A 17,543-nucleotide genomic window follows, 5' to 3' on the forward strand; every position below is an offset into this window, starting at 1 on the left:
CAAGTGTTTTGTTTTATAACTTTTATAACTTTATTTTATAACTTTCTCTTGTTAAGAACTTTAATGTGTCCATTTGCAGTTGTAAATTAACCATTTATTAATTCACTCAGGAGAGTCTGAGCATCTGATGCAATTAGCTGTGCCAAGGTGCTGCTGTCTTTCAGAAGAGTTGCCAGTCTAGGACATAAGGTCGGTGAGCCTGTGAGAGTGCCAGGCTTTATCAGGCAAAATTAGCAACTTGTTCTCACAGCCTGGACAGTATAAACCTTTTTTTTTTTTTCTTTTCTTTCTTTTTTTTTTAATTTTAAATACAGGTCTGACTCTAATTAAAGAAGTGCATCCTTGCATGCTGGAGAATGAGCAATTGTTGTGGGATGGGGTTTTGGATTAGCACAGACTCCACAACGTCACAATGAGTGGGTTTTGCTGGGGCAGAGAGTAGTCAAGCAGAATACGCAAAGGGGCAGGATGGGTCCTACAAAGAAAGCTGTGTGGAGCCCCAGGGGAGCCCAAAATACTGCATCCTCCTGGGGCTTGGGACAGCTCAGCTGCAGGGAGTCTTGCAGAAAAGCAGCAGCCACCTGATGGGTTTACTGACTGGGAATGACTAAGTTTTATGAAAAACTCTGTTGTAATGCACCTCCAAAGGTATGTTTTGCATCAGCATAGCAGATATGAGGAGTGAGGATTTCTGTCTTACCGTAGCTGTGATGCTGAGCATGCCCGTCAGCTCTGTGCCTTGTTTTCCACATTGATCAAAAGGCTATGACAGCACTAATGTAGGGAGGCAAACCTCCTCCAGTTGACTGCAGTCTGTCCCACAGGCATTGCCATTTGTCCCTTGCCCATTGGCCTGGAAGCCGAATCCCTTGTCTTACTGCTGTGTCTTCTGGGGGGGGATGACTAACACACCCCCATGTATGCGAGCGAGGTGAAGCACTGGAGAAAAGCACCAAAAAACCCAGCTCTGCGGGAGTGCCTGGTACCCATCCTGCATTAGCCTGGTCTCTGCCAGCAGCCGTGTGTGCCAGGCACTTTGCCATCCCGTGTCGGCAGCGCAGAATGTACCTGACTGCAGCCATGCAGGCAGGATGCTCTTGGAAAAGATACCTGGGCATGACCCCATGGACAGGGCCTGATCCTGCAAAGCTGTGTCAGATCCATTGACTGTGGCTGCGTGGCTCTTACACTGCCATCCTTCTTCTGCCTTGCCTTGTGGTTATTTTGGTTTGTCTCATTTCTTTCACAGTTTTTGAATTTCTTTCCACCTTTCCTGGGGACAGCAAATTGAATCCTGAGCTCCAAAGGCTCTGGAAGATGTAGGCTCCAGGAAGGTTCAAGTTTTCTCCCCCTGCTACTCAAATAGATTAAAATAAAGGGCAGGAAAGGGTGAATTAGGTCTGTAGGGGTTCAGTGTTCAAAACTGACAGTTTTGACTGTCTGAAGACTTTTACATTGAAGAAAGTTACTCCTGATTTTCCAGTTTATCCTGGCTGTGGACCTAAAGTCATGCTCAGTTTTCCCACTATTCTGTTCATCCTCTCACGTTGTTAAAGCTGGCCCAGGGCAGCCTGGCGTTCCCGCATGCGAAATCAGATCTGTACGTATTCCCTCCCAGCAAGGGACAGGACCGAGGTGTCTGATGTCCCAGGACAGTCCATCCGTCCTTTTCATCCAGCGTTTTCAGCTTTCTGATCGCTGTCCTGGGCCCATTCCCCCGGCCAGGGCTGTCCTGTGCTGCGGGATGCAGCTCAGCAGCTGGGATGATTCACCAGCTGGAACAGTCCTCACTGAGGAGGGTGAGAGATTTAAAGGCTGTTTAAAGATTTGTTTCCTACTATGTTTATCCAAAAGAACAAACCATTGCTAGGCTGCAAAACAGGCTCAGGAAAGCTCAGATGCTGTATTTTCAGCCCAAACTGGAGGGGAAGCCATCTCATCCCCTGCTCCAGTGGGCCCAGCCCTGGCTTCTATGAGTGACCACAAGCTGTCATCTTCTGGGGGCTGGTGGCCGGCTGGTGGGAAAGGTGCCTGTGGTTGTTCCCTTCCAACGGGGACTGGCCACGACCATCGCTCCATGATTTCCGTGCAGGCAGAGATGCATGGATTGAGCGGCACTCCAGAAAAAAACAGACTCCTCTTTGTGTCCCAGCATCTTGGGCTGTGTGTTGCGTGTTGGAGATTGGGGAACATGGGGAAACCTTTTTTGTTTTCCATCCTGTGCATCGGCAGGCTGCTGGGCTGCTTTCGTGGGTGTTGCTTTTGCCCTGGGTTATTGGAGGGGAGTTTCCTGCTTAGGGCTCATCCACGTTTTCCACCTGTGCCTCATTCCTTGCATAAGCAACGAATGGATTCATGAAGTGAGCTATGTTAATTCATAGTGTTCGGAATAGAACTGGCCCCTTTTATAGCCAAAGTCTCTTTCTTTAGCTACCACCGACAGTTTCCAAACCTCCTGGTGCTGGCGAGTGCTGTCGCTGTGCCTGAGCTTGGCAGCAGGCAGGTCCTGCGCGGCAGCCCTCACCTGCGACCTCCCGCTCCCTTCCCTGGTCCGGCTCCAACCATCGGTCCCCTCCTTTAAAAGCAAATTGTGCATCTATTTTCTCCTTTTCCATTGAAGCGCTTGACAATTATTACTACTGTCCTTCCTTTATTGTTTTTGTTTACCCATCTGTCTGTCATTTTTGTAGAAGCTGTGCTGGTTTTAATTAATGAAAAATTGTTGTTGTATTTGCTGTTCAGCGCTCTATTTCGCTGGAAACGGGGGGTTTATTCTTCTGTTAGTGAGCTGTTTTGAGCTAGCCTTTTCCAGCACAAAACCCACCCAGTTTAAAGTAGTACTTTTGGGGGGTTAGGCATGAGCACTTGCACTCAGCCTAGGCAATACATTTATTTATTTTTTATTTTGCTCTTGGCTGTATGGCTGTTCAACTGCTTGAGAGTGAGAAACTCTTCGTGGGTTTGCACTGAACCAGCAGCAAGTCCTGTGTTTTGGGGCCTTTAGATTTTGCCTAGAGAGCTGCTTGCGCTAGCTGGATGCTCTGCAAGACCTGCCGTCCGCACGGTTGGAGCGCAGGACCCCACGGTTGGACCCCCATACCAGGTACCTTCGCTGTGCCGTGGCTCTGACCCTGCCGGCCCTTGCGTGTGCTCGGAGCTGTGTTAGTGCCTGGGGAAGACGCTGCCTGGAAATCATCTTAAAAGTAGATGTAGTCACCAGTGCTGGGGTTTCATCCTGCCTGAAGCTCCTTGTCCTACACCCCGTTTCGTTCCCCAGCTGGAGGATGAAGACTTTGAATCGAAGGTTCGATGCTTTTTACCAGGTGCCTCTGCAGCAGTGGATGCTGCCACTGTGCCAGTGCATGGCAGGGCTGATGTTTAATTAATACCTGCAGGTACAGAGGCACCTGGCTGCAGCTACAGGGTGCCCAGACCCCTGGTACTGTGGGTGCCCACTTGCTCTACTGTAAAACCCCAAGCTGAAGGTGCTCAGTGCTTGGCTGGATCAGTCCCAGGCTGTGAACCGGATCTGTAGCAGAAGTGGCAATTGGCCTCAGATTTTTCTGCTCTTGTCCAGCGTCTGACTCATTAATTTCCGCACTTACTGGAAACATAGCTTATTATTGCAACATTTAATAAAATCATAAGACAAAACAAAATATTGACAAGAAAACTGTTTCAATACTAAAGCAAAAATTGTATTGTGCTGTTAGTGATTAGGTTGGCTGCACCGTGCTGCATCTTCACTTAAATGCTTGCTATATCTTTCTGTATCATGATTTTTTTTACATTGTCCCTTATCTCTCTTTGACTTGGCTCCTGCATGGAGCTAGGCATTCTCTTGTCTTGTACTTTCCTTGGAGCATCCTTTAATAATGACATGTCTAATATATTTTTAAAAAGAGGACAGGAGCAGCATCTTTCAGCATGTTCAGAGAGGTGAGGCTGAACACTGTGCTTCCACAGAACTGTGAAAGCCAGTTGCTGATGAGGGCTCTGAGAAATGTACTGCTAGATGTTAATTATCCTGATCATTACTGGTCTTCATTTTTATATTCAAGTCAGATTTCTGTACTAGCAACAGCAGACTTGGCAGTGGTTTGTTTTTTCAAGTAGAGGTAATTGTATTTAGTGCTAAGTCTCCTGCAGCCTTTCTGTTTGCCTACCTAATTTAATCTGCTTGTCTTTATCCATCTAAGGGGGCATTAACAGATTGCGACTCAGGAGCCGTGGTGAGTTTCAAACTCCCACCGAACCCGATGTGGACCCCGAGCCCCTGGCCCGTTAGTGGCATTGCTCATAGCAGCAATGGTCCAAACTTCTGCTGTGGCACCTGGGCACGGGATGGGCACACGATGGAGCATCAGCTAAGCTGAGATGCTGCAGGGCCAACAGCCACTGCCTGCAAGGAAAGGTGTGGATCTTCAAAGTAGTAGACCAGATCCAAAACCAGATGGAGATACCCGGTCAGGATTTGGGCAGATTCATGAATCAAGGATGAAAACCATGACCACTCTTGGTTGCAAGAAACACATAAACTAAAGGAAAGAAACTCCGGGCTGTAGTTCTGCAGTAATTCCCAGTGGATCCATATGCAAGGGCCAGCAGGATGGCTGTGATGTGGGTCCACCAGGTTCGGCACCTGGCTGGTGCACAGCTGTGGGTGAGCTAACTTTGCACTGATAGAGAGGGGATAGACAAGAGGAGAATCGATGTACTAGTCGCTGAAACAAAATCACCCAAACCTTTAAGCAACTTTGAGCCAGGAGAGTGAGCTCAGGTTGGATCAGTGCTGTCCATCAAGATGCAGTTTCAGTGTGATACCTGGGCCCTCATGATCAATTTGCTGCATGGATAGTGGGTTTTTTTCCCCAGCAGAATTGGCTCAAGTTGGAGAGAGATCTCAAGCAGAGGTGTTTTTTACTTGTTGTTTCTTTGTGCATCAGTTCACCCATCTGTGTCAGAGCGTGACCCAGTGATAGCTGCCAGGGGAATGCTTTTCGGAGTATTTGTGGTGGGGGTAGTTTTGTGGCAGAGGTAGCAGGAATTTTTTAAGCCCATATTACCTTTCTTCATCTCTATAGTATGAAACTGCATCCTGAGCGTTAGATTTTGGCAGCCCTCGATATCGCTGTTGATATTCCTCCTAACGTCGCCAGTTCATTGGATGCTGGCCTGTCCAATGGCATTTAAATGGTACTGGCTTCGGTGCCATCCATCCCAAGTGATGCTGGCTCAGGAGAGCTGATTAAGACCCCATTTTGGAGTACCTGAATGATTAAATGCTACTCAATTTGAGGGGGGAAAAAATGCCAAATCAGAGCCTTGTTTTTATTGAAAGTTCAGTGATCTGCTTCTGTTTCAAGCTTCAAGAGTTTTACGAAAAACTGCTCTGAAAGAAGTTCCATAAACAGGCTTTCCTGTTCAAATTGTGCTTGAATTTATGTCGGCAATGTGCATTTTGAATAAATGTTACCTCTTCTGTGCATACAAAAATTTTTAAATTGGCTTCACTAGCAAAAATGCTTATTGCTGTTACGTACTTTGCCTCTACAATGGCAACATACCTCATCTGCGGGAGCTGGAGTTGGTGCTCTGTGTTATCAGCAGAGCTGTCTGCTAAGATTTTATGATTTTCAGGCATTTTTGTTGCCCTGGTAGTGAACAGAGCGTGAACTGACTTGCAGATCTGGTTGTAAGTGAGCAATGAGGATGTGCGAGGTGGAGTGAAGAACCCAGCTTCACCCTCGGATCCTGGAGGGAGGTCTACAGCCTTTGGATTACGAGGAAAAACCATCTATCCTTGTAAACTTGGATTAAGCGTGTTTGATTCAAAAGTAAAGAAATGCTAACAGCTTCTGCAGTGCATTTTTACACTTGCTTTTTGGAGTGAAAGCATGCTTGGACTTGGAAGCGAGTTTCCAGTCTTTGCTGTGGAGGGGGGATTAAGACTCCCCAAGATGGGAATTTTACTTTCCAAGACGTTCATTCTAGCACCATTTTTATTAGCATGAAAATTCGGTGTAAAATGGCTTTCTATAAAAATTGTGAAGTCTGTACATGCCAGGAGAAGTCTGCACTCCTGAGCATTTTTCTTGGAGGCTGCTGCTTCCTGAAAGCATTAAACACTGCACTTGCAGTCTTTTCTCTTTACGCTGAAGAACTGCATTTACCCTGATAAAGTCATGTCTTTTATGAGGCTTTACTGTTGAGCTGGGCTGCTTGAAATAACTTTGTATAGTGCTTTTTAAATGGTTAAATTCACTTGTATGAAGAACCTATTATGATTTTCTTTTATAGCAACTCCTTACGGTGATTTCCACATTTTATAATTTTATTTTTAATATGCCAGTAGAAATGGTATTGCCAAAATAAAACAAATTTTCCTTCCATATTCATACAGAAAGGGAATCATGATAAAATCAGACTGGTTTCAGGGAGCATGAAAGGGGGTGAAAATAACCAAAGGGGAAGACCGAAGTCTGCACAGGTTCCATGTGGATAAAGTGAAAGTGTCAGAAGCACATTGTTGCTAAATTTCTGGGGACTATAAACATGATTTGTGTGGCAAGGTTGTTGGGGGTTTCTTTTTCTTCTTCATTTACAACAGAATTACTTTATTTCATTTTTCTGAAGTGTCTCGTGTTGTACTATATTGCACTATATTTATACAGCAACCTCTGCAAGATATATATGTTAAATAGTTAAGTTATATATATATCTATATCTATCTCATACCTGTGAAATCAATCCTTTCATGATAATTTATGTCAGGCTCCTTGGCATTCTGTATAGATTATTTTGAATTCATAGAAGGTTTTTCACAAAGAATTATAAATCCAAATGATTAAAAAAAAAAAAAAAGCCATTCAATGTCAACAGATAAACCTGTATGAGAATAATAAATGATCATCCGTCACGCAGTGCTCCACTACATGTTGCCTGCAAGGAGGTGCTGACAGCTCTTTATGTGTCGCTGCAGAAAGGGTGACACTTCTTTTTCCTCTCTTCCCTCTCTTTTTCTCTGCCTGTTCCCTGCGTGGTGGACAGCGATGCCGTGCTGCCCTCCCAACTTCATCCCCCGTTTCAGACGCTTCAGTGCTGTGGTTCCCGTATGTCGTCACTCCAGTGCTGCTGCGGTTTCTTTGCTGTTGCTGTTCCCTACTCCCAGCTGGCCGCAGCAGCAAATACCCTGCTCCCTTCACTCACAGCCTGACCCGTGGAACAAGAGCAGAATTAAATGCTGTGTTTTTAACAGCTTTCCAGCCTATTGTGTAGCTATTTTCTTTGGAGACCTTTAATTGCTGCATGCTAGAAGATTAAAACGTTTTGGTGCTGTTGGTAATTATTAGGTAATTATTAGAAATAGGGTTATTTATAAATTAGCTGCCTGTTATTCTCCCTGTGGGCTGCATGTTTGACTGTTTCTTGTTAATTCTGCTGACGTTGGGTGGAAGGCAGAGTGGTGTGGGTTTCGCCACGTTGAGTCTGGGTTTGTGGGACTGGGACAGTGAATGCTTGAACAAGGAACCACTCAAAAACCTGTTTCAGATGGAGTCATGCAGGCTAGAAAAGCAATTTTCATAGTTTTGGTTTGCCCCTTCCACTGGTGGCTGTTCTCTCAGCTCAGAGCAGTTATTCTCTCCATGGGGACCATGCTCTTAAATTTAAGGAGCGCACTTGCCCCAAGGGTAGGCATGCCTGTCCTACTATGGAGCATTTTGCAAGGGATTTGGGACTTATTACCTCAGCGTAAATACTGTCCTGTCAGTGCACCAGCAAGGTGGCACAGTTGCCTTGTGTCTTACAAAAACACTTCGGGCTCATCAGTCTGGGTTATTTAGGTTAATTCCACATGTGCATCAGTTCAGTTACAAAAACTGAATAAACGCAGGACCGTTGTTTGCCTGACACAAGCTGAGGAGGATTTCAGGCAGAGACTGTAGTGCTTTGAAAGTGGAATAAATTAACGGTCCTGCTTTGTGACTGGGATGAAGGCAGCCCTGGAGGGAAGCTGCTTTCTGGATGCTGTGTGGAAGGTGGAAATGCAGTGATGGGGCTTGGAGGCTCCCCCAAAACTTGGCTCCTCAATACCATGTGAGGAGTCATTGATGCCTTCAGAAAGATATATGCAGTTAAACAATCTGTCATGCTGCATGGAGAGAGCTGATCTCAGCACAAATCAGAGGTGTGATTGCGTTGTACCCAATGTCCGATGCCATGTCCTGGTCCAGCGTTGCAGAGACCTCCCCATAGCAAACAGTCATGGAAGCAGATCGGCACCGACTGCTGGGCTGATCCCTGGTAGTTTTATCAGTTTAGTTTACTTTGGGGAAGTTTTTCTGTAAATCTAGGCACATACATAATTCTTTAATAGTTTTTGAGTTCTTCAGCTCTCTGTTGTACCAAGGCAGTGAGTTTACAAGCTTGTCATATATTGGATAAATGACTTGAAAAATGCTCTTTTGATCACTTTTGTTTTAATTGTATCATCTACCTCTTCACCCTGTGCTTAAAAATTATACAAATTGATTTTGTATTATTCAGGTCTTAATTTGCACTTCTGTCTCTCCTCTTACTCTCCCTATCTAAAGATTTCAGTGAATGTGTATCTAGCTTTTCAGCTGCTTTTCCTAAATTGTACCTTATGTTTGAGCAAGTACCCATCTGAAGTAAGGAGCAGTATGTCATCCTGGAAATGTTGTTTGATTCATTTGACCCGTGCTGTAGAAAACCCTCTTACAGCTCCAGAAACTTTTTAGTTATTCAGAATTCCCCAGAATGGTGTCATTGGAGTCCCCATGCTCAGAAGTGTGCCTGCTTGCAATAGCAATGATGTCTGTGCCTACTGGAGTGGAGGAGGGAGACCATAAACCAACCTCTCTAAGGCCATCTCCTAACATATTCCCCATTCACAGTTCAATTTAGAAAGATTGAGCTGGACTGGCGATACAGGCTGTCACTGAACAAGATCTGATAAAATTAGGAAGAAATCTTTAACCCTGTTTTTCCTTAGGTATTACTTATTCCTGTATTCCATAAGCTACTCCCAGTACTGATCCAGTAACGTGCAAGCATCAAGCCTCAACCTAGATGCTACTCAGTATGCTAGGGTTTATTAAAGATAGAAGAAAATTAAACACAGCTATAATTCTGCCATCCTAATTTTGTCTTGATATTTATTTATTTTTCTTTTATCTGTTATGTTCCAAAATTAATGTGCAGGAAGGGGAAGAAACGTTAAACACTCAGTGCGAAGCATTGATGTGTGCAATAGGGCAGGATTTGAATTTTGTCATATAAAGAACTTCATATTGCACTTAGCATTCAAATTTAATGCTATGTAATTTAATTAGTAAAGTATTTAGCAGCACAATTAATAGTCTGAAAGAAAGGATAAATGGCACATTAGTTTAAGTTCCAAATGAGACAAAGCTAGGAAGTATTACAAACAACAATAATGGCAGAAAAATAATATGATGAAACACAGAAACCTAGCCTAGGAATAAGGGTAACAAACAGCAAGATGTGTCTCATACTGGAAGAATGTAAGATAATGTAACTGGAAGAAAAAAAAAATAACCCATACATACTCATTGCAAAGAAAGAAGCAATTGAAAGGCAGCAACACCAAAGAGACTGAGATGCAACAGGCAATAAATCAGACCTCAGCTTAGAATGGGAGTAAAACAATTAAAACAAATAAAACCAATAAAAGTTAAGCAAGCAAAATTTTGTTAGCTTTTGTAAATGTCTCGTAAGGGTTCTTGTAATTGTCTACAGTTATTTAAAGCATATGGATGCAGGGGAGAAAAAGTGTTGCTTCAAGATCGTCCAGGCAGGTGTAGGTAGGAATGAGGAGATGAAATAAAGATGTCCTCCTCTCCTCACCTGATGTAAAAGAAGGAAGTATTTTCCCAGAAAGGAGGGGATGGTCACCCCTCTGGTAGCTTGCTGTTGAAATACTGAAAGATGAAGTTCAGGCAATTTGTGCAGATGGGCAGAGGAAATAGAGGAGATGGTTATCTTCGGGTATGTGTGTATACATATATATATATATATGTACCTACACCTATATATAAAAATCTGTTCTTTCTAGTTTAAGGCATGAGTTGGTTTCACTTGGGATAGTATCTTCTTCTTTTTTAAAAAAAAGAAAAAAAAAATTAAATGTAGATAGAAACTGGGCATGCCTACTTAACTGGTGTAAATCAGTGTAGCTACATTAAGTTGGGGTTTGCAGTTGCCTCTTATGTACCCAAACCTGTCTGTTACGTACCCACAATTAAAGCTTAGTGCGTTATCTCCCCCACGTCCTGTCCTGCATCCCTCCGTGGCTGTGCCCTGAGACAAAGGGGCTTAGAGGGAAATACTCTTGGCCTTGTTGGCTCTGAAGATTTAAAGGATTTGGGTCTGTTTTCCCTCGCTAAGTCAGTATTTTGCCATTTGCAATCTACATTTATGCAGAACGGCTTATTATATTCTCATTCTTCTCCTGCCTTTTGCAGTCCTTAGTTTTGATCTTCCTTAGAAGTACAATACAGTTGATTTTCCTCCTGTGCCCACTGCTCGGTTGCGCTCCTGAGCTGTGCTAAGCTGGTCTGTTCAGTTGAGCCCTTGCTTTTCTCACATAGAGATGGGAGAAGAGCTGGTATCAGAAACAGAAGTTACACCTTCTGTTTTATTCTTTCTTTCTCCTCCCTCAGTTTTGAGAGGAAAAAAAAGGGGGATTTCAGCAGCAGTGGTTACAAAATCAGCTCCAGTCCCTTCCAGCTTACATTTTTTCCCTAAAATGAGATTACTAGTAATTGTGATGTATCAGAGTTTTTCCTATCAAGTTCTTCACAGCTGAAGGAAAGGGAATAAGAAAGATTGTTAAAGTGAAAGCCTTAATGCTTTATAAAGCAATTGTTATTTTTTTCCCCATTTCTGTATTAAGACATTTAAAAACGTGTAATGGCAATTGCTTCCACACAGCCAGGAGGTTGAGTCTGGCTGTTAAATGGCTTATAGGAACAGGGTCACGTGAATTCTGACTGGCGAGTTCCCACTTGGTTTATTGATAGTAGCGCCCTTGAAAGAGCTAGGTGGATTTAGAGAGGCAATTTGAAAAATAATTTCAGCTTTTTATGTTGGATTAATCTAAATACTCTCCAACGTGACACAAGGCGAGCTGATAGCGGGCATGCCAGCGCAGGGCATCCGCAGGGCATCACCCCAACCAAGCGACTTTGCTCCGTGCTGTGCCTGCCCTCGCAGCAGTCAGACATTCCTGCGGAGACAATCTCCAGAGACGTTCAGAAAGGGATCAGTGAAGACTGTCATCTTTAAGACGCCTGTAACATGGATGTTTGGGTTTCTAGGCAGATCTGCACAATTAAGGCATTGTGCAGAGGCTCCTGTTAAACATGAGCAGCCGTAAAGCTTCAACCAAAGGAATACCGTAGAGCTTTAGAAATGTCTGTAATATTCACAACAAAGGCTGATTTGACACTGTCTGATCATTTCACACCTCTTTGTACAAGTCTTCCTTTTGCTGCTCTGAGCAAGACATCCATCCCTGGCTGGAGAGGAGATGGGGCAAATTTTCTCATGCAGCATCAGTGTCAGTGTGATGCTCTGTGGTCTGGACCCTTGCCTGCCTGAGCACTGGCTAGAGATTATTAGCCATTTGATTGCAAGCTGGAGCAAATTATTATTGCCATCCCAAAGAAGGAGAGTTGCTAAATGCTCTCCTCCAGCACAGCCATCCTGAGATTTCAAGCTCAGAGGAGAAGTGCACACACAAAAAAAAAGGAGCTATTGAGCCTGTGTTGGGAAGAAAAGGAAAAAAAGAAAAAAAAAGGTTGCTCTGGATGCCCTTTTCCTGATTGTTTCCATTTTCCAGCAGGGCCATGTTTTGCTCCTGAGCTGTGAAAAATCCTGGCGCTGTGTGAGGTGTGGCAGATGGAGGAGTGCAAGGGTCTGGCGGCTCAGGGTTTGCACAGGGGAGCTCTGGGCAGTGGCGGGGGGAGAGGAGCATGGGGCCAGGCTGGGAGATGTGGAGTAGCTTCTTCTTGACAAGAAAGTCTCTGAGGTTTCCTGTCCCTGCCCTACTCGATGAGCCGCTGCATTGGTGCATTGGGTTGCCCTTCCCTGGCGAGAGCACTGTGTGGCACCCAGGGCATTTTGCTGCGTGGCAAAGCTGCTCTGACCCAGCAGAAACCTCCAGCTGTGTCACCCATACAGTGATGCCACCACCCTTTACTGCTGCTCTTCTCCCCTTTCGCTTCCTTAAAATTTCCCATGAATGTTGGACAGGAGCATCTTTTATGGAGATGCAGTTGTTTTGAGTCCTGCTACTCAGACTTTAAGGACAAAACCAGGTTTAATAGATTTTTTTCCTTTTTCATTTCTAATTTCTGTGGGTTTGTGATAATTACTTTGCAGCTGTTTTCCAAGTGCATATGCTTTAATTGAGTTATTTTCAGGTCTGTTTGCTGCACGTGTACCAGAGGGGTATCATGGTACCAGGTGAGGCAGGTGGAAAGAACCCAGAGTGTTAATTCTAATGCTGGAAATATCTTCATTAAAAGTTCAGCAGAGATCTTCAAATGCTTTCCGAATAGGCCATCTGTCAGCTGAAAGATGTACCTGTCTGGGGAGTCACAGAGAGAGACCAGGGTGGTAGTGAGGGCACTGATTTTGATTTATTATTTTTTTCAGACCTTAAACACCTCCTGGATGCTTTCCAGTCTCTGCCCTGGAGACCCTCCAGCCCCAAGGCCAGAGCACGGGGGTCAGGTGATGAAGTAAGCCTTCACTTCTTCTACTTCCAAACAAAATACACCCAGTATGAAATTTATTTTTAAAAGGGAAAGAAGTAGATTTGAGATTTAAACCTAGGTGTGAGTGAGTACCAGAAGGATGGGAGTAGTGTACCCTGTGCTAGAAGATGCGCCGAGTAGCTGTGACCTTCATGGTCACGACCTGACAGGTGATCCCAGTGGATGTGAATGAGTTGTGAGGATCATTTGAGTGTCATTTCACTAATTAAACTGACTTTTTTTTTAAAAAGCTCTGCTGAAATTCCAGTTGGAAATTTAAGAGGAAGCTTTGTTCTTTAAAAACACCCTATTGGATCTGCCCCTTCCTCTGGGAGGAGATGCTACTAACCTTTCCCTTCGGAGCCTGTTTTAGAGCTAGCGGAGTATGGAAAGAGGATGGCAGGAAGAACAGAGTGTAATTTAGCATATTTTCATTGTTCTCCAGCGCTGGCATGTGTGGTGGCTTGTGTCTGGCCAGAGGTTGCAGCCTTTTGTGCTGTACAGCAGTGAAGTGTGAGTGCCATTTCTGCACTCCAGCCTGCTCCTTGGCTTTTGTGCTTGAGTGTGATGAGCGAGTGCATGGTTATTACCGTCTGATAAATGTTACACTCCAGCTGCTGGCAAGTCACATGTGATGTTCTTCCTCTCCTTCTCACATATTTTATTGAGAGGCATACCTTGCACATTGGAAAGAGCTGGAAGAAATTACAGGGTGTTTATTGCAAAAAGATGCTTTCAAGTACATTATATTCTGAAGGTGAAGATCTTTGGATTCTTGACCGTGTAATAAATCTTTTTCAAAGGATGAAGCAGGCTCTTGGCAGAAGTTAGAGGACTGGCCTTCTGGCAAATATTTCTGTGCGAGATTCTTATTTGTGACTACTGATAGAGCAAAGTGGAGTCTCATTCATTGAAGATGCAAAGTCTAATCTCGTTTGCCTGTGTTACATCTTCCTCTGCTGAATGCTGTTCCCTCTCCACCAGTCTCCTGGAGTCCCTTGTACTGGTATTTGCTAGGGGGGCAGGTGGAGCATCTCCAAGTTTTCTTCCTGTGCATTAAAATCTTGATGTGTAAATGCATCTTCTGTGAGCAGAGCTGCTATACTTAGTTGTGAGCACTTTCTTCAGAGTTTTATTTGCATAATGGTGGCTTATAACTCTACACCTGCTTTCTGAAACCTTCTGAATTACTTGACCACGGTGCGTGCTGAATGATTAATTCATGTGCATGACCGTGGATGGTACCATCCTGCACTTCACCTCTAATCCCTGTGAATTTCCTCAGGGATGTGGGGGAATTCTCCCTCCTTTCTGTCCATCCTGCATGCCTGCTGTTAGTGCTAACTCAATGGGTCGTTGCTTTTAGATGCAGTCGCCTCTTAGTTTTGGGACCAGGAGAACGTTACCAGTGATTTTGCACTGTGATCGTCACCTTCTTGCCAGTGGACTGTGGGGATGTTGCTGTCTGGCGACAGGGATTTTTGTGTGATACACATCATGATTATAATCTTTTGGGATAAGGAATAGCCCACCGTTCTAGGCATAAATAGTATTTCTTGTTGATACACATCTTCAGTAACAACAACAGTGGTGCTCTTTTACTCTTTAACAGAGTTACAGGGGGTGTGAGTTATCCCTCCTCCTCGCTGCTCTCTAATTACAGTTGTTTTTTCTCTCCAGCACCTTAGAAGCTGTCAACCTACATAGCAAGACCCTTGCTCTTCAGATGTGAATTTATTTCTTCCTCCCAGCATCACCCCTTTGCCACTGGGCTGGCCAGTATTGAATAAAAATTACTTTCAAGCCCAGTGGCTCTCTTGAGATATTCTGAAGATGCTGAGCTGCTACTAAGACATTTTTGCTTAATCTCATTCTGTATCACAATGTGATTTTCTTTTTGTAACATAATTGACACAAATCATGTCCTGCAAAAAGAGTATAGTCTGTTGGATGCTTTAGTTCAGAAGTTCAGTATTTTTGTGTTTTTGTTGCTTTGTTTTAGGCTACCTCACTGCCATGGTTTAGCAAAGATTTGGTGTCTGCTGGGTTTTTAATGACTGGGCTTTTGGTAGGACAATTATTAAACAGATTGCAGGGGCTGTCTGGAAATGTGCTGTTTGGTGGGAGTAGGAGATTTTAAAATGTTTCTTCCTTACCTTAAAAACATATATACAGAGCAGCGTGCAATGAAATTATTTTCTGCTCCTGTGGATTGGCTTCAGGTTGAATTCTCAGCTCTCCTAATTGCCCATAAAGTGGGGTGGAAGCTACTGCTTAAATGTTAATAAGTAAACAAACAAATCATGAAACAGAAAAGATGTAAAGATAGGCTACTTATAAATCTGAATTTTAAAGCCAATCTCCCTACTTTAAGCCTGTCCACTGAGTTTTGCACTCCTAGTGTTGCTACCTGAGCTGTAGTTGTTCTGCTGCCCTGGAATTACTCACCAGTACAAATTAATTACTGCCATCTTCCCAGAAGTGCTCTGCCATCAGCAGCAGTATCTGCAGTGATGCTTAATGCCCCGAAGGCAAAAGCAAAGCAAACAGTGCATTGTCCCTCTTGGTCTGTTCTAGGTTGTTGCTAGATGTGCAGGGTAAAGCAGGGTTGATGCTGGTCTTCCTTGTATGGGGAATTTGACATTAAAACAGGGTGAAACTAGGGGAGGGGATGAGCCACATGGGTAAAAAACTAACACTTGCCAGTGTAGAAAGAGCAAAGCCACTAAGAAAAAAATTGCTGCAGTCAAACACTGCGAACAACTAATAGGAAGGTGATAAATAACAGAAGTAGCCTAAAATCCTGAGTTTAGGGGTTTGGGTTGTTGCTACAAGTGTGATACTTGTTACTGCGAGGAAGCCCTTGCAAAGGGGTAATGCAGCTCTGCTGAAACTACCTCCTTGAAGCAGCGGCAGCAGGTCGTGTACTGAACTTGTGCTTTGTATCATCTTCTTGGGGGGTGATGCAGTCCAAAATTTTGCCTGGCATTTCTGCATGGTTTAGACTACATTCAAAGCAAGTTTTGACTATTGCCATACACTATTTCTGTCAGCTGTCCTGTGATCCTTGTTCCAGTAGCACAAGGCTTGCTTCTTTATCTCCAGCTTAAGGCTTTTATTTTATTTCTTCCATGTATTCCTACCGTTTTGTTTTCCCCTCCTGCTATATCTTTAGCCTCTGTAACCTAGGGAAAAAAGTTGTAATGCCATCCAGCCCATACTTTTGTGAGTGGTGCTGAGGAATCGTGACCACAGGCTGTCAGGATGCTAGGTTTCCAGTTCGCTGGCCTGAGGATGCCTCTGCTGCTACCACCAAGCTGCCAGCGCATCCCCATGCCATGCAGGGAATCCTGTAAAGGCACGAGAGCTCCCTCCACCAAAACAGCTCGAAGTAATAAGAAGTACCTAGTGTGGGCTGTAACTATATCCCTGTCTTATGAGGGTATTTATTTACATCACAAAAGTGGTAAAAGAAAACAGCAAGTAATACAGTTATGCCAAGGTAAAATGAACTCTCTACTGTAAATTACTTAGAGGCACTCTAGCTGCTTTATTCAATAAATGAGGTTTTCAAGTGCTTAAAACTCCTGTGTGAGGTCAGTGACTGGGGTTTTGTCTGTCTTGAGGTGAGCTTTTAGCTGCCAAGTCACCCCATGCTCCTCTGAAAATGTGGCCACTAGAATTTGGGGTCATTCATGACATTTTTGGTATAGTGGTTGCAGGAAGGATGAATCCTAGTGAAAGCACTTTTCATTGGACATGTGTCGTGAATTCCTTCCTTCCCATTTTGGGGTGACTGAGTTGGGAAAGGACTTTCACCTGATAATATGCAGGGTTAAACAGCTAACAAGCTATCAAAATATGCTCCTTTGCAGGCAGGTTGGCTTGCAAAGTTGAGCCTTCCCTCCCTCACCTGCCCCTCTGCTGCAGGTGGGTCCAGCAGAGACCTCTGGTGAACTCACAGCAGTGGTTATAAAAGTGTTAATGGCAGAGGAGGAAGACTTTTTTTTCTCTCCCCCACTGCAGCTTTTAAGTTTGGAAAGCATGTGCCTTGATTTTAATATAAAGTAGCCATTGATGTGAGATGCCATGAATAAAAGGCGCTTTTCTTTTTTCTTTGGCATTGAGTCATTGTACAGTTAGTTTTGTGGCAGTGCATTTGTGAATGCATTTGTGTGTGTGTGTGGAGGGGGTATAGAAAAAGGCACTAACAGCACACTAGCAGAATAGATTTATTTAGAAACCATTGGATTTTGCTCTATCCATCTTCTTAATGCCCTCTCCGAGTGTCAGTCAAACAACTCCTTTGGATTTTCTCTTAGGTATCTTCAGTTATACGCAGGCACAGCTGATAGGACACACTTATGCACACAGATAGGAGAGAGAGAAAATTCTTCTATGCTGCTCTATGCTAATAGCACCAAACCCTCTCACAGCATCACTGAAAGCTGTATTGTTTTAGTTTTGCTCGGGAATGTCGTATAATTACAGCATTTTGTTCCATTGCCCTCCTTTAATAAAAGTAATAACAGTAATTGCGCTTTTCACCTATTGGTCTCAAAGTGGATCCCAAACTGTGGGTAAATATAGTTGTCCCTGATGAAAGAGCATCACCCAGGGTGAGGGAACCTTGAGTAGCTCCATGGATGGGTGATGATAGGTGAGATGCCCTACCCTGACTCTGCAGCAAAGAGCTATTTCTTTTTTTTAAAAAAAAAAAAAAAAGTGGTAACATTT

The 17,543-nt window shown here is 43.9% G+C and overlaps 1 protein-coding gene across 8 annotated transcripts in view; it reads left to right on the plus strand.

Annotated features, from left to right (window-relative positions):
• Window positions 1–17,543, plus strand: part of HIVEP3 (HIVEP zinc finger 3) — a 274,785-nt gene that overhangs the window by 51,899 nt on the left and 205,343 nt on the right. For 2 of the 8 annotated variants that reach the window (XM_069803393.1, XM_069803398.1), the window contains exon 2: window positions 12,706–12,791. The exons of the other annotated variants lie outside the window; for them this stretch is intronic. The gene's annotated coding sequence lies outside the window, so the exon portion shown is untranslated. The remainder of the gene's footprint in view (window positions 1–12,705; window positions 12,792–17,543) is intronic. 8 annotated transcript variants of the gene reach the window in all.

This window comes from Haliaeetus albicilla, chromosome 16 (assembly GCF_947461875.1).
Source record: "Haliaeetus albicilla chromosome 16, bHalAlb1.1, whole genome shotgun sequence".
Lineage (NCBI taxonomy): Eukaryota > Metazoa > Chordata > Aves > Accipitriformes > Accipitridae > Haliaeetus > Haliaeetus albicilla.